Raw genomic sequence first — 23,531 nt, 5'->3', positions numbered from 1 at the left:
TAATCACCAGCCTAGTGTAAACACACATCTCCACACAATGTCCCCAAAACACACATGTCTCCACACAATGTCCCCAAAACACACATGTCCCCACAAAATGTCCCCAAAACACACATGTCCCCAAATAATAAAAACACCTGTCCCCCACATATGTCCCACTAAAATCACATGTCCAGGGGCGGACTGACCATTGGGCCACTCGAGCACTGCCCGAGGGCCCCCAGGCCACTAGGGGGCCCCATCAGGGTTGCCAGCCTCAGTAAAACCAGGGACCGTATGTAAAAATCTGTGTTTTTTTTACATCTGTCTCTGAAATGTCCCTTACCGACATCCTTTTGGTCTAAAAATCCAGAGATTATAGTTGCCCCACCTCTCCAGTACCTTCTCAGCCAATAGAAACATGTCTGTGTATACAATCTAATACGGTGGGGCAGGTGGTACAAAAGGTTGAAACTCTGGGCAATGAGCTGATGGAAGTGGTAGAAGATTAGTTGGAGACGTTATAGGCTCTCCTGAGGAGATGAGTTTTCAGGGATCGCCTGAAGATAACAAGAGTAGGGGATAGTAGAGAGGTGCAGGTAGCGAGTTCCAGAGGATGGGAGAGGCTCTGGGGAAATCCTGGAGAGGAGCATGGGAGGAGGAGACCAGAGAGCTTGAGAGCAGGAGGTCTTGAGAAGAGCGGAGGGGACGATTTGGGTGATATCTGGAGACAAGGTTGGTGATGTAGCTCGGGGCAGAGTTGTGAATGGCTTTGTTTGTCGTGGTTAGTATTTTGAATTTAATTTGCTGGGTGATTGGGAGCCAGTGTAGGGATTAGAGGAGAGGGTTGGCAGACACTGAGCGGTTGGTAAGGTGGCTAAGTCTGGCAGCAGCATTCATGATAGACTGAAGAGTGGATAGCCTATGGAGAGGCAGGCCAATGAGAAGGGAGTTGCAATAGTCAAGGCAAGAGATAACAAGGGAGTTAATGAGGAGCTTGGTGGTGTAAACAAAAGAAAACCGGGAATAGAAAATTCAGGGAAAAAACAGCATGGGGTCCCCTTCCAATCCATATCAGGCCCCTCGAGTCTGGTATGGATTTTAAGGGGAACCCCATGTTATTTTTTTCTTTAAAAAAAAACGGAGTAGCCCCCTCCCCCAAATCCACAACAGACCCTTATCTGAGCATGAGGCCCATCAGGCCAGGAAAGGGGGGGGCGAGCAAGCACTCACCTCCTGAACCATACCAGGCCACATGGCCTCAACATTGAGGGAGGTGCTTTGGGGTGAGGAGGGCTCTGCCCCCACCCCACAACACCTTATCCCCATGTTAATGGGGACAAGGGCCTCTTTCCCACAACCCTGGGCAGAGGTTGTGGGGGTCTGCAGATGGGGGGGGACTTATATCGAAATATGTAAGCCTTCTTTAATGAGGGTGGCCCAGATCCTGGCCCTCCCCTATGTGAATAACTAAAAAAGTATAAAAAACTAATAAAGACATGTTTTTGACAATTCTTTTATTAAAAAATAAAAATGCCCCCCACCCCGATGTAGATCCATCGCCAATCACGACACCCACCGAGTTTGCATGTCAGAGCTCCAAGAGCTGAGTCTCTGCCGCCTCCCTCTGGCTTCTCAAACTCATGGAGAGCTCTAGAACTTAGGGGGCGGAGGGGCAGAGATGAGGCCTGAATATTTTTGGAGTCTCCTCCAATCCCTGGGTAAGGACAGCTCAGAAGGCGGAGATAAAGCCCATAGGTATTCCAAAACCTGGCCACATGGAAGCAGAGTCCAGGGTCCAGGCCTGGAGGGGGTCTGCCTCCAGTCATAAGGAGCCAGCAAAAAGAAGAGACAGGAAGAGAGCGAGAACAGCAGAGGAAGCCTCACAGCCTTTCAGCCTCAACTAGGCTTAGCTGAGTCACCCTGGGAACCATTGGGACCTGTCCAGCAAAAGGCCCGTTCCGCAGTCACCACATGAGCTACATGATCTTTCAAAGGGACTGAGTGAGTAGCTTCAACCGCTACACCCCAAAGCCTATCTACAGGAGGACAACTTAGAGCCATTCAAGCCATCATAGCTACCCTACACCTCTTGCTTAGGGACCCTATAAAGAAGTAGGGTACGTTGGCATTTTTCTTACAAGAGGATAGCCGTAAAATGTTTGGTAGTAGAGAGTTCAAGTCATCAAGTTACATTCAGCTTAAGTTCTGGGCATCTCGTATCTTCCCATCAATGTCCGAGTTTATTCCTCAATAGACTAAAAACAAAATAAAGCACCCTGGACTGGTTTCTGACTACCAAATGAATGCTGAAAATTCCTGTTCCCTGGCTGTGTTGGCAAAAGTAGACCCATAAATCCAGTGGCTCCTAACTTGGGGGGGGGGGGGGTGCAATGCCAGTGGCGACCCTCAGGGAAAGCATATTGCACCCATGTTTATAAAGAAAAAGGTGTATTTCCCACAGCCCTAGTCTGGAGGTTGTGGAGGTCTGTGGGCAGGAGGCTTATCGGAATCTGGAAGCCCCCTTTAAAAGAAAAGGGGGCAACCAAATACTCCACACGTGAGTGAGTAAGTGGTGCATAGTCCTTAGGAACCATTGACAACTTCTGTATACAGTATGACACTCTTCTCCAATATGGCCAATACAGATAAAAGTTTGGGTGTCCATCCGAACAACCAAAGTTTGAACCGCTGGCTCATTCCTATTGATAGGGATAGGGATTTCCATTTGCATACCGACTATTAAATCTCATTATTGAACGCCAGTCCTATGGAGGATTTCACTTTCTCTTTTTGACCCCTAGTTTGCCCTTTTAGACGTGCTGGACAGCATATTGTCTATCGCACACCTATGTCTTTTTTAGTGCTCAGTGTTTAGATCTATTAAACAATTGTCAAGCTGCTCTCCGTTCCTGTAAGAGAATTCATACTCAATTCTTCCCCGGCTAAATTACCTTATTTCCCATTGTCAGACGCTGGCCAAGTACCTGAGTTTTTGGCACGTTCCTGAGCAGATCAGCAGTCGGAACAGATTGGTTTGCAGAAGGATGGTTGCTTACTATCCATTTTCTATTCCACCCTCTTGCTTTGATGGATAGAAGGTTGGAATTTTGAAAATGCCCACACAAATGTGTAGGTGTCAGCTTCTGCTTTCTCTCTTTTTTAAATCCCCAGAAGAGTGTTGTGCCATGTTAGCTGTCAGTAAATGTGGAAAGTTTCCTGTTAAGTTTGTAGACGTCTATCACCGGAGAGAATGAGGAAATCTGCTGCAGGCGTGGTGTGCAGGCAGCCTCCCAAACCTCCCTGTCATAGCCAAATGCTTGGCCATTTGTTTACATTTCAAAACTTCTTTCAATACCTTTTTTTTTCCCCTTGTATTCAAGGCTACAGAGTAAAAAAACATACTGTGAGCCTATATTTCATAGCATGGTGCACTTTCCTGATTGTAAATACTGCACCTGGTTTAGATTAGGGTGTTTTTAGTTTGCAACTACACTAATAGTTTGTAGACACTTGATCATCACACTTATCTTTATAGCCAAAAGCATGGGCATAGCATAAGGGGTTGCAGGGGTCACAATTGCAACCCCATCCCTAGCTCCAGGGGTCCCCTGCAGCCTCCCTGTAATATTATCATATTCTACACAAAGTCCAGCTCCGATCTGCTCTAGGGCCCCACAGCCACGCTCCAGTACTGGGCTTCCACTTTGCCTTCCACAGTCCGCACCCCTCTGTTCTCATTGGCTGGGGAGAAGCTGTGAGCCATTTCCTGAATAGAGAGGAGCATGGGGTTAAAACAGCCCAGGATGGGGAAGTGTCTGTGCTGTCTGCTGGCAACATGGAACGGTAACTAAGTTCAGCGATTAAAGAGGAGGAGAGTGCTATCCTGTATCCACGATGGGACTGATGTCACCGGTGAGGTAAGACACCGCGCCGTGTCTTCTAGTCCCTAGCTGGGATTCTCTGTAATCCCCCCCCCGCCCACCCGGGGATTTCCACTTACCCCACTTCCCTCTGGAAGGTGATCTTCCCCCAACACCTGCCGACACTGACAGAGAAACCTTCAGAAATTTCTAAAAAAAATCCCTTAACACTTCCTGAGACTCCGCAGGCTCCAGATTTCATATCACATGGCTTTGCCCCCCCCCCAGATCTAATTCCCCCCCCCAAGCCCCCTGACCACCCCCTCCGTCCTGGAGGCTATACCCGCTGCTGAGCTCCTTTCCCAGTACAGCATTCTATACTGCTGCTCCTTCGTGGGGCTCAAATCACATTCCTTTACAACAGCCAGTCAACCATGATCTGCACAGGGTGTATCTACCTACTGCAACTACACTGCCGCCCCGACCAGGGGATTTCACAGGTAAGAATGGCAACATGAAAGCCATATACACCCTGTGAAGACGGATAGACTCTGCGTAAAGGAATGTGATTTCAGCCCTGTGTATTGTGTGGATGTGTGTGTGTGTGTGTGTGGGGGGGGGGGGCTATTTACAGTGCTGGAATGGGAAAGGAGCTCTGCCAAATGACCTGCCAGGGGTCCTCTGATTCTCCAGCTGTGATCCCTGTTCTCTGATTCTCCAGCAGTGATCCCTGTCCTCTGATTCTTCAGGGGTGATCCCTGTCCTCTGATTCTTCAGGGGTGATCCCTGTCCTCTAATGTAAGGAGGGACTCTGGGAACTCTAAACTCTTAAGCCAATTTGAGTATCTTGGCATGCGGTGGGTGTATCTTCACACACGGTTGAAGAGGTGGGTGGTAATGGGGGGGGGGGGCCCAAGTCAACTTTTGCACCTGGACCCACAAACTTAAAGCTACACCTCTTTCCAAAAGTATGTGGAAGCCATTCATTGAGATTGGGAACTCCTAGTGAAAATGCTAAAGGATGCAAAGATATTGTAGACAATTGTGCTCTTCCAACCTTGCGGTAACAGTTTGGGGAAGGCACTTTTCTGTTCCAGCATGACTGGCCCCCGTGGCATCATAAAGTGTGATGAGTTTGGTGAGGAGGAGCCCAAGTGCCCTTCACAGAGCCCTGACCTCCACTCTACTGAACACCTTTGGGAGCCAACTGTGATCCAGATCTTTTAAATCAACATCGGTACCTGATCTCACATATGCTTTTTTGGCTGAAATGGGCATAAATTCCCACAAACACCCTCCAAAGTCTTGTGGAAAGCTGTTATAGCCACAACGGACTGGGGACACCTACATATTGATGCCCATGGGTTTGGAATGGGATGTCCAACAAACTCACATACACTATATTGTCAAACGTATTGGGATAACTTAACTAAACAGAGCTTGCCTCACCACCTATATGTATAATTACATTAATTTGTGTGATTCCTCTGTGTCTGTGCCTAGACAAATAATATTGTGAACCTTTAAAACAATGAATATTAAATAAATATATGATCCCGTTTGTGTGTCAATTGATATTTATAACTAATAAATATAGCGACTATTAGTTACAATGATTAAGTGACACGTGATTATACATGGTCAAATACAGTCTTTGAAAGTGCTCTTGTGCTCCATGCTTCAACTGTGACTTTTATTCCTCTTCTTGTGAGGCTATATGGTTCTGCACTCACCATATATGTTGGACTTCTCTTCCTTATGGCAAGAAGGAGTCAGCTGTGCTTTAGGTCTCTTGGGGGGGATCTATCCCACCATGATATCCTCTTAATGCTCCCGCTGTGATGTCTTATCTGCTACTGTAGCGCTCATGGACCGAGATGTGCAGGTTTTTAAAATATAGAAAGAGGACTCCTCATCGTGTAAAAACCTTTAAAAGCTTTATTATTTAAACATTAGCTTCTTTCTGTTAAAAAAACGCTGTAAAAACCAACTACAAATAGTCGTTCCCTCTATGGCTATCGGCTTGTGTGGGTAATGCTGTCTGCAGACCAGCGTGTGTTCCAACGTCTGTGTCGGACGTGACATATTAGGGATTAAATCTTGACGCATTTTGTCATCACGTCCGCCAGTGTGAAAGGGGCCTAAAAGTTACTGGGAGCAGTTTGAAGGAAGTCCACAGAGGATCTGACCTGGAGGCTCGCATTACAGAAGCTGTCTGTTAATGTAGGAAAGCATTCAAGTACCCAGGGCACAGTTAGTACAAGCTTGAAAGAGATCCTAGAGACTGTCCTAGGTAACCCTTGGAGAGACTGCTCCAGATTTGCTGGCTCAGGTTTGCTCTTAGATTGGGTTCTTCTGAGCTTTATACTCATCACTACCCAAGAGAGGTTTCACCCTGAAACTATAGTCAGAGAGGGTCCTCCATTATCTTTTGCAATTCATTTGCAGTATTCCAAGGCTCGCCCCATACCCTACCCAAGTTCTTCAAGCAATAAATCTAAAAAACATTTCCTACCTGGTTCTTATGTAAAGCAACTGGGAAGCTACCATATGTCTGGCTGCTTATGCCAGTTCTGGAATATAACTTTGCACAAGCTGCAGGACCTGTCAGGGGCCTGTTATGCTACATGTGCATCCTTCCTTTTCAGTGGACTCTTCCATTCTCATTGAATTCTACTGTACTTCCCCCCAGGGCCATCTTTAATGCTCACCGATTGGTTGCTAGAGCTTGCTGCACATCGTTACTGCTCCCCCATTGGGTGATTGAGGTTACTGTACATCATTAATGCTCACCAATTGGTTGCCAGCAGTTACTGCACATCATTACCACTCACTCATTGGTTGCTAGAAGTTACTGCACATCATAACCACTCACCCATTCGTTGCTTGAAGTTACTGCACATCATCACAGCTCACCCATTGGTTGATAGAGGTTACTGCGCATCATTACCATTCACTGATTGGTTGCTAGAGGTTACTGTACATTATTACCCAATGTCCTCCTCTGCAAGGCACTTTAGTCTTGCTGCTTTATTAATCTCCCCCTTCTGCCCCCGCTATTAACCTCTCTCCTGCTGACAGGAGAAGGGTGAAGAGAAGAATCTTTTTTGCATTAAGAAGCATCCACACACAGTCCATGCTGCTCACCGGAAAAGGAGGGCGAGCAGGGGAACACAGAGCTGCTCTGCCTCACTTCCTGTCACAGCAGCTCCAGTCCTGACAGAGGGAGAAGCATGACTTGTGGCCGCATTGGTCCCCACAGCAATGGCAGGGCCTGGGGCAACTACCCCTTTTGCCCCACGTTAAAGATGGTCTTTCTTCCTCCAATAGGGTGGCTACACTGCCATTAAGGGTCTCTCTGGAGCCCCATTGCAGTTGCCAAAGTTCATGTTCCTGGCCTGCAGATATGTCCAAAATCTATGTAGTGTTGAAACTCGCCACTATGCCCATATTGTGTGCAGTGACATCATTGCTGTGCTGTACATAGCCTGTGCAGAGAGCAGCACTGTGGGAGGGGCCCAGCAGGTTGCCTGTAGAAAACTACAGGAGGGTGTAAGAGAGATGTGATGATTGGCTAGAATTGGCACCAAGGGCATAAGTCCCTACCCCTGCTCCTGTCCCGCTAGACATCCTATCTGCAGGAGCACCAAATGAGGTAGTAGAAACTGCCACCATTCTGCTAATTCCATAAAGATCTATACAACTTTATATGCCTAGTATTATCTTTTGAAACAACTTATTTGTGCATCAATTAGAGGTGGTATTATAACATTTGTTGCTTGTAAATAAGTTATATTTACAGAATAATAATTATTACATTATTACTTCCAGGTCCATTCTTACAGCTGGGATTTTTTTTCATTTGGATGGTCTGATACAGTCAAAGTGGGTGGTCTCTCTCACCAGCATAGTAAGTACATATTATATTGCAATATTGTGGCGTTGGGAAATTCTATATGGGAGCCACTGTTCATTTCTCTATAGGTTATACAGCAGATACATTTTTTTATAGATTACATGCTAATAAAAATGCCCCCCACCCTCCCTTCCCTTTACTCTACTCCAATCCCCAGCAGTATTTAATAATCTGGGCATTACATACTATATTGGAAATCTCACACCTTTCTCCACCACTTTGATAATCACTATTGTTTTTTTTTTTTTTTTTTTTTGTTTTTTTTTGAAAAAAAGAACGTTTATTGAGCATACAAAATACATAGGATAACAGTAACACATATGGGGTGCAACATGCACCAAATATACGGATATAAAACAGCTGCTAACAATACCACAGGCTGAAAAACACAAGGAGGGGGGGGTTCTTTGTTTACAGATTGCACGTTACATAAAAAAAACAAGGGGCAATATAGTGTGTTCAGATATGGGGGGAAAAGAGGAGCTCAGAGGTTGGGAATCATATGCCGAGCCATAATACATTCTACTCAAAGTAATTTGCAGAGAGGAGCAGAAAATCATTATTATGAGGGCGGGGAGCCCAACTACAACCACGGTGACAGCCGGACTCGCCGGGCCGAACCCGGATAGGTGTAAAGAGGCGTACAGACCACAGACTACACTAGTCGGTACATGTATCTGAATCCCCCATCCATTTATCCCACAGCTTAGCAAACTTGCTCTGGCAGCCTCGATGCATATACAGCAGTTTTTTATAGGGGAGAGTGGCATTAACAGCCGCCTTCCATTGTTGGGCGGTGGGGGGCGCAGAGCGCAACCAGGTGCGGGCTATCTGCAGTCTGGCTAGGTATAGGGTCTCCTGTAGAAAAACAGTCGGGACCCTTGCCTCCTCGGATGCGAGGAGAATCCCCAGCAAACATTGGCGGGGGCATAGCGTCAGAGGGGAGCCCATTTGGTCATGAAGGAAGTCAACAATTTGCTTCCAGTAAACCTGCAACTCAGGACAGGACCAAAGGAGATGGTAGAACGTGGCCTGAGGATCACCACATTTAGGACATGCTGGATCATAGCCAGGTCTGAACTTGGACAGCCGCCCAGGGGTTAGGTATGACCTATGTAGCATGTAGAGGTGTGTAAGTCTGTCAGAAAGCTTCGGGGAGACCAGCTTAGGGGTGTCAAGTGCAGTTTCCCAGTCCGCGTCTTCGATAGCCCCCACGTCGGCCTCCCATCTAGCCTTAAGTCGGTAGGCGCGGGCAGTCGCCCCAGGCGTGAGCAGGTTGGTGTAAAAAAAAGAAATCAGTTTCTTAGGGTCATCACCTAGCACGGCTGTTGCTATCGGAGGTGTTTCAAGCCTGGGGATATGGGAGCCAAACTGAGAGCTAAGGGCATGGCGGAGTTGAAGATACCTAAAAAACATTCTATTAGGGAGGTTGAAGTCAGTTCTGAGGGCCTGGAAGGGTCTGACAGAGCCATTGGTAATAACCTGGGACAGAAAGATAACGCCCCCGGCTAGCCACACAGAGCGGTCGGGGATCGTAGAGAGTTCGGGAAGTAGGGGATTGTCCCAAAGGGGGGTGTGGGAGTGAAACCTAGGGGCCCCAGTAATGGACGTGGCCTGTTGCCAAATCAAACAGTGGTGGGACAACATGTCTCTCATCGGGACGGAAGGTCCCCCGGAGCCACGCATAAGGAGACGGAGCGGGTGTACGACCAGAGTGTAGTGTGGGGAGCATACCAGTGAGGCATAGCGATCTTTGTCAGTCTGATTGAAATAGTAGAAATGGGACAGTTGAGCGGCCAGATAGTAATAGTGCAGGTCTGGTAGGGCGGTGCCGCCCAGGTGGGTAGGACATTTCAGAACACTCCATGAGAGCTTGTGTCGAGACGAACCCCAAACAAACGTGTTTAAGATGGCCTCCAAGGATTTGAAGGTTCTGAGAGGGATGCGCAGGGGAGCATGCCAAAACACATAGAGCAGCTTGGGGAGGAGAATCATTTTGACCAAGTTTACACGGCCCATCACCCCAAGGGGGAGACGGGACCAAATCTGGGTTTTTTGCTTGAGCAGGGTGAATAAGGGTTCCACATTTAAAAGGGTGTAGTCAGTCAGCAATCGTGAACATTGCACTCCCAAATATTTCACCTGACTTGCCCTGACCAAGGGCATTGCCGCCTGATCAGCGGACGGGGCACCTAAGTCTAAAGGGAGGATCTGGGACTTGGACCAGTTGATACGTAATCCAGAGTATTCCCCAAACTGCTCTATCAATCGCAGGGCTGCTTGCAAAGAGGGACCCGAGTCTTCGAGGTATAATAACATATCGTCAGCGTATAAACTGAGGGTTTCTGTCAAAAGGCCCGAACGCAGGCCCTTAATTTGCGGGTGAGCACGAATGGCAATGGCCAGCGGCTCAACCGCGAGGGCATACAGGAGAGGGGACAACGGGCAACCCTGGCGAGTACCCCTAGACAGAGGGAAAGGATCCGAGATCCTGCCATTAACCTGGATCCGGGCAGTGGGAGCACTATATAAAAGCTGAATCCACTTAATAAAATTAGGGCCAAAGCCAAAGTTAGTCAGGCATTCCCATAGGTAACTCCATTCAACGGAGTCAAACGCCTTCGCGGCATCCAGACTCACGACTACCCGGGAACCGGTGTTATCGTGGGTGGCCTGCAGATTCATAAAGAGTCTGCGGAGATTGAAGGCAGTATTTTTATTAGGCATGAACCCCGTTTGATCTGGATGTATAAGGCTGAGGACAACTTTATTGAGTCGCAGGGCCAGAATTTTAGCCAGGATTTTTACATCCAGCTGTAGGAGGGAAATCGGGCGGTACGACTCTGGGTAGTAGGGGTCCTTACCGGGCTTGGGTATGAGGACAACAAGGGCCTCCCCCATAGAGGCGGGAAGGGACATTGTGTCGAACATATGGGTGTATAACGTGTGCAGTTCTGGGATTAGCGTGTCTTGAAAATGAGAATAAAATTCCAGGGGCAGCCCGTCCGAGCCAGGCGCCTTGGAGGATGGGAGGGAGGCAAGTGCCTCGGCAATACAGTCAGGGGAGATGGGGGCTTCCAGGAGGGTTCTCTGCTCTGGGCTGATAGAGGGGAAATCTATGGAGTGAAGGAATTGGGTGAGGTCAGCGTGTGTGTGTCTGGTTGTGGAGGTATATAGATTGGAGTAGAACATTCTAAACTCACGTAAAATCAGGTCAGGGTCAGAGATCAAGTCGTCGGCGGCGCCACGGAGCTGAACCACCACCGGAGGGCTATGGTCAAGCCGGGCCATATAAGCTAGCAGTTTGCCCGCCCGCTCGCCGTGTTCAAACACACGCTGTCTACTAAAGAAAAGGCCCTGCTTCGCTTTCTCATAATGAAGGTGATCAGTCAGTCGGGACTGGAGGCGGAGCTGGGTGGCATGTTCCAGGGAAGGGTCCGTCACAAACAGTTGCTCAAGGGATTGTAGGCGCTCCTCAGCCTGTGTCAGTGCCTGTCCAGAGTTAGCCTTGTACCTGTTAATACGGGTGATCAGGAGCAGCCTAGCATGAAGCTTAAATGACTCCCATATTGACCCAGGGGACGCAGATCCCGCGTTTGAGCGGAGAAAAAAAACTAGTTCCCTCTGTAGGTCCTCCAGATCTGGGATAACCGTAAGCCAGAAGGGGTTCAGTCTCCACACACGGGGGGGGGACAGTCGCAGGCAGTCTCAGCGTCAACCAGTATGGAGAGTGGTCCGACAGCACCCTGGCGTCAAAGCCGACCTCCAATAATTCGGGAAGCAGGGAGGGAGAGAGCAGGGCCATGTCTATACGAGACATAGCTCGGCGGGCGGGGGTGAAGCAAGAAAAGGCCTGTGTTGTTGGATGCTTATGTCTCCAGGAGTCTGTCATGGCCAGTTCAGCTGCAAATCTGCCGAATCTAGTGGTATGAGGGGGGGAAGACGTGTGGTCAGGTGCGCCAAGTCGGTCGAGACTGGGGTTGATGGTCATGTTGAAATCACCTATCCAGATTACCGGGACTGTAGGGAATTTGGTCATAAAATTAAGACCTTCGTGCAGGGCCTGAAACTGGAAAGGTGGTGGTATGTAAAACGCCATAATAAGCATCGTCAGGCCGCTCACAGTGGCATGTAAAAATAGGAATCTACCGTGAGGGTCTGAGCATAGGTCATGTAACTGGAACTGCACAGTTTTAGCAATTAAAATGGCTACACCTCGGGAATGGGAAGTGTGAGGGGCGCTGTACATCCAGCCGACCCAAGGTTTTCTAAGCGCCCTTTGGGACTGGCCTGTAAGGTGAGTCTCGACGAGGATCGAGATGTCCACTTTCAGGCGTTTGAGGTGAGTAAGGACGGCTAATCTCTTGGGTTTAGCGCCAAGGCCCCTGACATTCCAGGTTACAAATTTAAGCGCAGCCATGGAACATGTCGGCACAGATTAAACTAGTGTAGGCCCCCGGCCCAGAAAGTTCGGGCATGCAGGGCGCCTGGGCAACCTCCGGATCCTCCATGGCTGGCAGCAACAAATACAAGAACACATTTGCAATAAAGTTACAGCTGTAAATAACACAATATAAAACACATAGAACCAGTAAAACAGTCATAACAATGCCTACTCTGGACCAGCGGGGCAAAACAAAAAAACTGTCACTCGCCGCAGCCGCGGTAGTAACTGCTGGCCAGGGAAACAGCACAAACATGGGCGCAATTATAACAGACTGCAGAGCAGACAGTGCAGCAGGTTGCAGTGGGTGTACGTTTCAGAGCAAGAGTCAGCAGGTCGTCTGAGAGACCAGGTAGAAGCATAACGCGTGGGGCTGACAGGAGAAAGAAAGAGGGAGAAAAAAAAAAAAAAAAAAAGGGGGGGGGGGAACCCAGGCATGTGGAAAAAATGGGCCCAATAGGGGAGACAAGGAGTTCAAGCAGTACATGGTTACCTCCGTGTGCATCAGTAAAAATAGGGAGGGAAGGGAGAGAGGGGAGAGTGAAAAAATGGAGCGAGACAGGGGCAGGGGTGGCACGTCCCAGAACATGGCCCCCCTCACGATCTGCGCCATCACACCGGTGTTCATCTCAGAGAAAACAATGAAGGGTGCACGGGAGTCTGACAAAGGAGGGGAGGCAGAAACTGTGAATTCAGGGCACAGAGAAAGTCCAGCGGCGGTCACCGCAGAGGGCAATCAGCACAGCGTTCTCCCATGCAGGGGGTGATAGCAGCAAAAATGGAGGCGATCCATAGGGTCAAAAGAGAAAAAAAGAGGGGGGGTATAGTAGAGGGAACAGGAGAGGGCAGGGATCACTCACGGTAGCCAAGGTGGATAGGTAGGCACTACTCGGGGGCTGTAGTGGTCAGCTGTCAAGCAGGGCCTTGCACCGCATCCCGTTCCAACCATGACGAGGCCGCAGCAGGATCTTCAAAGAAATGGGTCTTGCCCTCACGGGTCACCCGGAGTCGAGCTGGAAACAACATTGCATATGGCAAATGGCGAACTCGCAGCTGGCGCTTGACCTCCGTGAATTGTGCTCGTTTTCGTTGGACCTCCGCCGAAAAATCTGGGAACACTGCCACCGTAACATTGTCAACCGGGATATTTCCACGTTCGCGGGTGAGGCGAAGCACCGTATCCCGGTCTCTGTAGTTAAGTAGCTTGGCAATGAAAGTCCGCGGGGGTGCGCCGGCTGGAGGCGGACGGGCCGCCAGACGATGCGCTCGTTCGATCACGAACGTGGAGGAGAAAGATTCCCTGCCGAAGGTTTTAACGAGGAGGTTTTCCAGGTAGGTGGGAGGGTCGGAGCCCTCCGATCGTTCCGGGAGGCCCACGAAACGAAGATTGCAGCGTCGAAGCCTATTTTCCATGTCGTCCTGCTTGTGAAGGACGACACTAAGTTGGTGCTGCAAACGTTCGACCGAGTGTTGTAAAGGAGGGATGTCTGTCTCCACGTGTTCCACTCTTCGTTCGGCCTCGGACACCCTGTCCCTCAGCTTCTGCAGGTCATGCCGAATATGGGAGATGTCCATCTTAACCTCCTCTATCTTGGTAGTGAGGGCGGTTTGGCAGGAGGAGACGGCCTCGAGGATCTTAGCGGTGTCGTTTGCAGGAGACTCCTCCGCGGTAGGTGCGGGGCCGGCGCCATCTTGCTCCGTCGCGCCCTGGCCCTCGTGGCGGAACTTAGCCAGCTTGGCGGCCGCCTCAGAGGGTCTTTTAGTCGGCGACATGAGGCACAAAGTGAGCACAAGGTTCCCGGGCGTCTGTACGGTAAATAGCTAAGAAAAATCCCCAAAGGATAAGGTAAAAGGATAAGGTCTCAGACGGAGCTCTCACTCAGCACGTCCTACACCATGAAGCTCCAGGCCACGCCCCATCACTATTGTTTTTTATTATAATTATGATTGGGCATTAATAGTGGATCGGCCCGAGTTTAATGTTAGATAATAAATTCTTCTATATTCTATAGGCTATCTATTTCTTTGCCTTATTTTTATTGATTTATTTTGTTTATTTTCTTGAAAAAAATAGTTTTTCTTATTTTACCGTTTGGCACAGTGACGGATCTACATCTTTCTATTTTTGACATACTTGATTTTAAAAAGTTATTATGGCCGTTACAGTTTATTATTTTGATTAATATTTTATATTAACGTATTTGCAAACATAGACTACTGTGGACTCTTTAAAGGCTCACTGGTTTAGGCTGAGCCTTGTAGTCCCACAGCTGCTGGAGTATAAGTCAAATTTGTATACATTTTATATACATACATATAATATATATAAAGCGCCAGTACTCCTAATGAGTATGCACTATGTGTTTAAATTTATTTGTTTCCCAAAACTATAGTGAGTTTTGGGGTTAATTGTGTTAAATTGTACTTTGGTATCAGTTTGGATGGGCTGTATAGAAGTTCTGCCAGGTCATAGATGGGGTTGTACACCTGTGGGAGGCTAAAGAACGCAGTCTGGTTGGAAGCATTGGGTACCAATCTCTATCTCGAAACCAATCAGTGGGGGCGCGTTTGTCTCACTGCGTAATCTGGGAAAGGGGTACTTAAGATGTCGAAGTCACGTGGTTCTGAGTTCCGGTCCAGAAGTTGTTGCTGACTCTGTGGTCCTGGTCCTCTTGACCAGACCCCCCCCCCCCCCAATCTGTTGCCAAGCCTCAGAACTGGCTAGAAGGAGGATTCTAAGGTGTTCCGGTGCCGTCTCAGATTTTGGAGAGGCCCAGCAACTCTACACGTGACCAGGGGAGGACTCTTCAGTGAGAAAGCCATGCACAAGGCTGGCTGCTCGGTAAGAGCCTGGAAGCTGAGCTGCCATGGACATTGATTGAATCCACAATTCTTACAGTATCGCCAGACCAGCTGAAAGATTCTGGTACAGTAAGAAAAGTTCCTACTCATACCCTTCCAGTCGTAACCAAGTTTCCAACCAAGTTTGTGTGAGAGACTTTGAATGCTAGAATTACCTGTTGGCTGCTAAACCCAAAACCTAAGGACCCAAACAGTTAAAGAGTCCAGTTGCGAGTGGCTGTTACCTGGACTGTGTACGTAGAGAGAGACTTTTATTGGAGTCAGCAGTTCCAAGCACCTGAGCTAAACTCTACCCTGATACCCTCTATTCCCAATTTAAAGACTGAGTTTGTTCAACTGTTTTATGCAAAATAAAAATTCTGACAAGGAATTCAAGTGTCGCTCTCTACAGTTACTGGGTCATGAATCCTGGGAACCCCTAGACAAGGACAACGAGTACAAGCTGGAGGAGGTAATCGGTAAGTCCAGAAAAATTCAGCAGCTCCTTCGGGGGTTAGTGCTATATATATATATATATATATATATATATATATATATATATATATATATATATATATATATATATATATATATATAGAAACAACATTGCGGATTGCTGCACAAAATTATTTTATTTCCAAAAAAGATTACATCAGATAGAAATATCAAACAAGTACCAGGTACTTTTTTGATAATTCTATCTGATGTGATCTTTTTTGGAAATAAGAGAATTTTGTGCAGCAATCCGCATCATTGTTTCTACATATCTGTCCGTGGGAAGGACTAGATTGCTTGCACTTCAAGGATCGTTCAGTGCATCTTACCCCTACAATTGTGATATATATATATATATATATATATATATATATATATATATATATATATATATATTTTTTTTTTTTTTTTGTGCCATTCTTAGATTATTTTCAGATGTCATACATATATATATATATATATATATATATATATATATATATATAAAACAAATAGTACACAAATAAAAATCAGTCCAAGTCCTGAAAATATCAGTACTAAAACAGCGCTAAAAATAAAGTCCCAAATAGCAGCATATAGATTAAAAAGTTGTGCAGAAAGGGTGACAATGGTGGTTTGATCAGCGTTGTAAGGTGATAATGATGTTCATCAAAAAGTGCTGTAAATACTCCATCCACCAGGATTGCACCAGTATTTCACCACGTGTAGCTCGTATCCCCTTAGGGGGTTAAACTCACCAGATAAAACCGTAACAAGCTCCTTTAAGGGAATAATCACACTCTTGTCTACCACAATTCCATTGTCGTCCACCAGGGTTCGTCTACCAAAAGCACTTCCAAAAACGTCATAAAATATAAAGAGATTCGCACATAGCGTAATTCTGTTTTTTATTAGTTAATGGTCACACATATATAAAACCCTTATATCAATCTGCGTACATTTAATAAAAAAGAATAAGCATAAGAACAACAGTGTGTTCTGTCACCGTGTTAAATGGATGCCAGGAACTTTCCCCATGTGTCTTTCTGCTGACACTGTGTCACTTTCTGGGATCAGATAGCTGTGGAACGCAACTGTAACTTCCGATCAACGTCGCATAGACTACGCCCTGACGCGTTTCGTCACTTCCGACTTCGACAGAGGGCGTGGCTACATGACTTTAGGGATAATTTAAATAGCCCCGTCCTCCGCCGCATGAGCCAATCACCGAGCGCCCTGATCGCACATAGACGCACCGGTTGCCATGAGAACAAGGCGGATCAGGCTCACTGCATAGCGGCGAACCAGGCAATCGATACTGGCCAAATATAAACTATAGAACTTGGTCATCACTATGGCAAAACTAAGACAGCCATACACAGGAGCAGAACACACAGTGATAACATCTGAGGGCAATCGCCTAAGACAAAAGAAAACAAAACAAAAATAAAAATAGCAGCCAAAAAAGAAGCTAGACTAAGGAAAGGATATACATTGTTTACATATTAAAAATGACATATTCATTCAGAGCTGCTGTTGTTTCATATAAATAACAATATTTCAATTTAAGAAGCTAGACCATGCAATGTTATGAGGAGAATGGGTATATACCTATTCATCATTAAAACCCTATATATAGCGCTGCAACTTCAATGCAATTTAAAACGCAGCAAATTAATGATAGACAAAATCATAGAGAAAACCACATTTAGTATATTTTTTTGAAAAAATATACATATACAAATATATATCATCCCCACTTAGGGTGAGATATTAAAATGAATTTACATCATCCATACTTAGAGTGACATATTTGAACGTCCTAAAATTAGGACGGGGCTATTTAAATTATCCCTAAAGTCATGTAGCCACGCCCTCTGTCAAAGTCGGACTGGTGGACGACAATGGAATTGTGGTAGACAAGAGTGTGATTATTCCCTTAAAGGCGCTTGTTAGGGTTTTATCTGGTGAGTTTAACCCCCCAAGGGGATACGAGCTACACGTGGTGAAATACTGGTGCAATCCTGGTGGATGGAGTATTTACAGCACTTTTTGATGAACATCATTATCACCTTACAACGCTGATCAAACCACCATTGTCACCCTTTCTGCACAACTTTTTAATCTATATGCTGCTATTTGGGACTTTATTTTTAGCGCTGTTTTAGTACTGATATTTTCAGGACTTGGACTGATTTTTATTTGTGTACTATTTGTTTTATGATTTTCTTAATTTTAAACGGCTGCTGTCCTATAGACCTCTGCGATTACTTTGATTAATTCGACAGGTCATATTTATTACATATACCTTGTAATATTACTATTTCTTTGAATATTTGGTCTGCTGGAATAGGCGCTGAGTAGGGTATTGTGGGCCTTTTTATATCCTTTTGTTTTATATATATATATATATATATATATATATATATATATCTGTGATCATGTATTGTTGCATTTGAATCATATACACATTGCCCCCTAGCAGTTTTCTTGAGAAAATAGCGCAGCTGTCATCCATAAACAATTGCATGCTCAGAAACGTGGTGTAAGTTCCTTGGTGACGTCATCATGCTCAGCACTGCGAGCCACAAGCAATCCAAACCTTCTCTCCAGCATACTGACATCCCTCGGCTGCTTTCCTGGTTTTGACAGAGCAGCAGCAATCAGCAGCTTCCTCCTGTCCCTCTAGAACACTGCCCATCGTGTTGAAGCAGAACCCTCCACCATTTTGTGCCCGCTCTCATGCTAGAGGCCTCCAAATTAAATTTCCAGCCATTGACCTTTATAGCCCAGGGAAAGAATGCCCACACAAATAAGTAGAATTGCTACATTTAGTGAAGGAATTCAGGGAATGGCATAATAGCCACATCACAGTATATTCCGTAGTTGCTTGACAATACATAGTCAATCACATTTAGTGAATGGTCCACAGTAGTCACATGTGAACTCTTGGTCTGGCCTAGGTGGCCTTTTGCAATCTTCCATAGCCCCTACCTCTCTATGGGTTAGAATGTCTACAGCTGACTCTCTTGGGTGCAGATCCACTCTTCCCCAGCCTCCTACCCTTTACAGTGACGACCAGTGGTATATTTGGGGGGGGGGGGTTGCTAGCGGCAAACAACGTACCCACAGCCACATCACCCCCCCCCAGTCGGTTGGGTTACCCGCACCCCCCTCATGGGTTGGTCGGGTCTGCACACAGCCACCACAACCATCGGTCAGTTGATGAGCCCCACACTTACCTGCAGGCAGCGATTCCCTCTGGGTGGCGGCTTCGCCCCCCCTACGTCTCCACTGGCAGCCTCTGCGTCTCCTACTTCCTCCTCTCTCCTTGTCGTGATCCAATAGGATCGCTTGTCGTTTTGGCCAATAGGCAAACGGGTCTCAGGACCCGCTTCCTGATTGGCGGGGAGGAGATTCATTCGCTATTATCACACAACTGGGTGGGCTCAGAGCGCAGTGTTGTGTACCCCGAGCCCACCCTTTTCTGAAGCCTATTAGAGCCTCTGGCTCTTGTCACATGCTTAGAAAAAAACACACTACCCATTGGAATCCATGCAGCCAGCAACCCGAATGTAGATTAGGGGGCCTGACACATGGATGGGCCCCTAATGGATGGGCCGCCACTGCTTTACAGAGCCTCCACAAGTTGGTTAAAAATGTGCTGATGTGGGCTATTTGACTCCAATGCCCCAAGTGCATTATGGTTCTTTCCAACCTGGCTTATAACTGGGCACTGACTCACCAATAATATCACTGCAGAAAAGTTCTACCTAAAATGGGCCTAGGACCTGATGACACTGTCTGCTGCAACCAAACACTTTTATGGCACAAAGTCACCTAGTGGCAAACTAGCTAACTGCACCTGCTTACAAGGGGGTGGAGACCAGTCACCCTGCACAAGGAGAGGGAGCACTCCAATTTATTACAGGAAGCTTCAATTCTTCACACTGGATTACTGCAAGGATCTGGAAGAAATGCACAAAGCACACCAAGATTCAAGGTAGAATGCACCCGATGAATGGATTTAGACAATATTTGCTTGCCCCGGAGTTCAACTTTAAACCTTAACACTTCATCTCATCACAACTTACAAGGTTCGCTGACTGGATCTGGTTGACTGCTGCCACTTCAATGGAGCCGGTGACCTTAAAAGAAAGTTCTCCTACGAAAACTCTTGAAAAATCATAACTCTCGCCCAACACCAAGACGCTGGCCTTTTAACAAGCTTCGTTAAACTCCAAAATTGCAGTGAGAAGCCATCCGCTTTCCGGGCAGGTATTGAGCCGCCAAAAATTGCTCCTCACCTTGTTATTATGGTTAAAATAGCAGCAGCTAACCTATCCGTAGCCCCCCAGTATGAATATCGATCTTAGACGCTCTCACTTGGCTGCCTTAGATCCAAACACAGTTTATATGAACCGTGCGTGGTAGACCTGTCTGTACTGCAGCCAAGCTGACACCAGCTAAAGTCAAATGAACCAATTTCTTATTTTGTACTTGCAGGTAATAGGGATCTTTGTCCACAGACTGAAATGTCTATTAGTGGACCTTTAGTCATTTTAAGCTGAAGTAAGCTCAATAGTTAGGTAGTAAAAATGATTCTTCTCTTTAGGTCCTCCAATTCAAATTCACCTATTGATGGGGAAATTGCATAGCTGTCTCACAATATCTAAAAAAGAAAACCTCCAATTTCCTGGTTACTTTAGATGACTCCATACCAAAGGAATGTAATTTTAAACTGACCGAGTCCTTAAAAGGTCATATTGCTTGCAAGGGCAGTTGCACAGGAGTTGACTGCTTCCTTACACAAGAGTCCTATATGTAAAGCTAAGAAAGTGGAATATTCAGTCTTGTCTCAGAGCTTGCTATCATGCAAGACAGGGGAAAGGGGTCAGCGGGGCAGACAAAAGGGGGTCGGCAGAGCAGAGAATTGGGGTCAGCGGGGCATAGCAAAGGGGTCAGCAGGGCAGGGTAGAGGGGATCAGCAGGACAGAGTACAGGGGCCAGTAGGGCAGAAAACACTGGTTAGCAGAGAAGAGGACAAGGTTACTTTGTGCCCTTTGGGCTTTAAAGCAGTAGTCAACACTCATCTTTAACTTGTACCTGTAGATGCGCTTATACTAAGACTTACCTGTAGTAGGTACATTGGTTCATACTAGCACATTAGGGCATGAACATGCAGGGTGCCCTTAAAAAAAAAGTACTACTACTTTACTACTGCTTTGACTAAATGTATTATTTTGAATATCTGCTTCAGTCCATCAAGTCCAACCTATGTGTGTGATTTTATATCAGTATTACATTATAATAGGGGGTCAGCAGGGCAAAGGATAGGGGTTAGCAGGGCAGAGGAAAGGGTTCAAGCAGGGCAGGGGAAAGGGGATCAGTGGGGCAGGGGAGACACGTTCAGCAGGGCAGAGGAAAGGGGGTCGGCAAAGCAGAGGAAAGGGTGTCAGCAGGGCAGAGGAAAGGGGATCAGCGGGGCAGAGGAAAGAGGGTCAGCAGGGCAGGGGATATGGGTCAGCAGGGCAGAGGAATGGGGTCAACAGAGCAGAGGAAAGGGTGTCAGCAGGGCAGAGGAAAGGGTGTCAGCAGGGCAGAGGAAAAGGTGTTAGCAGGGCAGAGGAAAGGGGGTCAGCAGAGCAGAGGATATGGGTCAGTACGGCAGAGGACAGGGGTCAGCAGGGTAGATGAAAGGAAGTCAGGAGGGCAGAGGAAATGGGATCAGCAGGGCAGAGGAAAGGGTGTCAGCAGGGCAGAGGAAATGGGATCAGCAAGACAGGGAAAAGGTGGTCAGGAGGGCAGAGGAAAGGGGATCAGCAGGGCAGAGGAAAGGGGGTCAGCAGGACAGAGGAAGGGGTGTCAGCAGGTCAGAGGAAAGGGGATCAGCAAGGCAGAGGAAAGGGGGTCAGCAAAGCATAGGAAAGGATGTCAGCAGGGAAGAGGAAAGGGGGTCAGCAGGGCAGAGGATATGGGTCAGCACAGCAGAGAAAAGGGGTCAGCAGGGCAGACAAAAGGGGGTCAGCAGTGCAGAGGATTGGGGTCAGCGGGGCATAGGAAAGGGGTCAGCTGGGCAAGGTACAGGGGGTCAGCAGGGCAGAGGATATGGGTCAGCACAGCAGAGAAAAGGGGTCAGCAGGGCAGACAAAAGGGGGTCAGCAGTGCAGAGGATTGGGGTCAGCGGGGCATAGGAAAGGGGTCAGCTGGGCAAGGTACAGGGGATCAGCAGGACAGAGTACAGGGGCCAGTAGGGCAGAAAACAGTGGTTGGCAGAGAAGAGGACAAGGTCACTGCTCCTCCACTCCGTGCACTGCATACAACCTGGGCACTCAGAAGATCTCCTCCTAAAACAGTACATAGCTGGGACTGGATTCCCTTACATCTGCACAGTGTGTAGTTGGCTACTGCAGCTGCGCTGACATTCCCCAAGTCCCCCCCCCCCCCTCCCAATTTCCCTTCTTAGCCCAAATCCCCCACCCACTCCTAGTTTAAAAATGGGGGAGGGGGTGGCACTGCAAGGGTATTTTTTATATATTTATTTACTGTGTGCCCTTTGGGCTTTAAAGCAGTAGTCAACACTCATCTTTAACTTGTACCTGTAGATGCGCTTATACTAAGACTTACCTGTAGTAGGTAGAGTGGTACATACTAGCACATTAGGGCATGAACCTGCAGGGGGCCCTTAAAAAAAAGTACTGAATTTACTACCGCTTTCACTAAATGTATTATTTTGAATATCTGCTTCAGTCCATCAAGTCCAACCTATGTGTGTGATTTTATGTCAGGGGGCCCTTAAAAAAGGAAGGGGCGGATGCCCTAGATGGTACTATTTACTTGAGGAAGGAAGGGGGGGGGGGGGGGGAGTGCAGGTGAAGTGCTAGCTGTGTGCTTCTAAAACTGGCTGGACTGTCCGCCTGTCAGTTCTTCAGGTGGACCAGATCGGATCCTCCATTCTGCTCTATTGGAGTGGTGGGAGTCAGCGGACATGTGTCTGTGGACACCCGCCAACATCTGATTCTACCCTATCCACTAAAAACAGACAGAACGGATCTGGCGGTTTGGATCGGGTGGCAGTCGGTTATAAACGGACAGCCCACCCATTTACATCCGACCGCCCATAGAGGAGAGCGGTGTGTATTTGTGTCCGCTCTGCATAAGCGGTGTGGACATGGACCTGTCATCCGCCTGCTTAGTGGGGATCAGTGTAAAGATCCACCGCTGAGCAGGTGAACTTCAACGTGTGTAAGGTGCCTAACTCATTTAACAATTTTTTTGCCGGGAAGACAACTGAATACGTATTATATGGTTTGCAATGATAAAACTACAAAAAGTTTTCTGCTTACACTCAAGCTCTTCTTTCATGTCTACAGGCAGCAGCTCTACATACATCCTAATAAGCGATGTGCTATGGCTGAACTTCAGCCGAACTGGCAGTTTTTGGAAATACACTTCAAATGATTTTTTAATGATAATGTAACTAGATTAAAGGGTGAGTTCTTTTTTTTTGGTGCCTGGAGCTCAGTTTTAAGGCAAAGCACGTACCTTCCGAACTTTTGAGATAGCAACAAACCCAACCCAGCCGCACCCCTAGTCAGACTTCCAGTCATTTCTTTTGTAGCCAGATAAATAAAATAAACACTAAGCCCTTGTACACACGGTCGGACATTCCGACGGAAAATGTCCGATTGGACCGTGTTGTCAGATAATCCGACCATGTGTGGGCTTCATCTGACTTCTTCCGTCGGAATGTCCGACCAACAAAGTTTGAGAGCTGGATATAAAAAATTTACGACAACATGATCCGATCGGACTTTGTCCGATCGTTTGTAGAGAATTCCGATCTCACAAAGTGCCACGCATGCTCAGATCAAATTCCTAGACCAAAGCTATTGGCTACTAGCCTGAACGTAGTCCCGTCGTAACTAAATAACGTCATCACGTTACGAACGATCAGATTTTCTGACAACTTTGTCCGACTGTGTGTATGCAACACCAGTTTCGGACAAAAGTC

At 47.1% G+C, this 23,531-nt stretch overlaps 1 protein-coding gene across 8 annotated transcripts in view; it reads left to right on the top strand.

Moving 5' to 3' along the window:
• Window positions 1–23,531, top strand: part of TENM4 (teneurin transmembrane protein 4) — a 2,098,843-nt gene that overhangs the window by 585,175 nt on the left and 1,490,137 nt on the right. For all 8 annotated transcript variants that reach the window (XM_077451390.1, XM_077451387.1, XM_077451388.1 and 5 more), the window contains exon 3: window positions 7,674–7,752. The gene's annotated coding sequence lies outside the window, so the exon portion shown is untranslated. The remainder of the gene's footprint in view (window positions 1–7,673; window positions 7,753–23,531) is intronic.

Source organism: Lithobates pipiens, unplaced genomic scaffold (genome assembly GCF_037356315.1).
Source record: "Lithobates pipiens isolate NorthernLeopardFrog02 unplaced genomic scaffold, aLitPip1_a1.2 Scaffold_23, whole genome shotgun sequence".
Lineage (NCBI taxonomy): Eukaryota > Metazoa > Chordata > Amphibia > Anura > Ranidae > Lithobates > Lithobates pipiens.
This window is presented reverse-complemented; position numbering and strand designations above follow the sequence as displayed.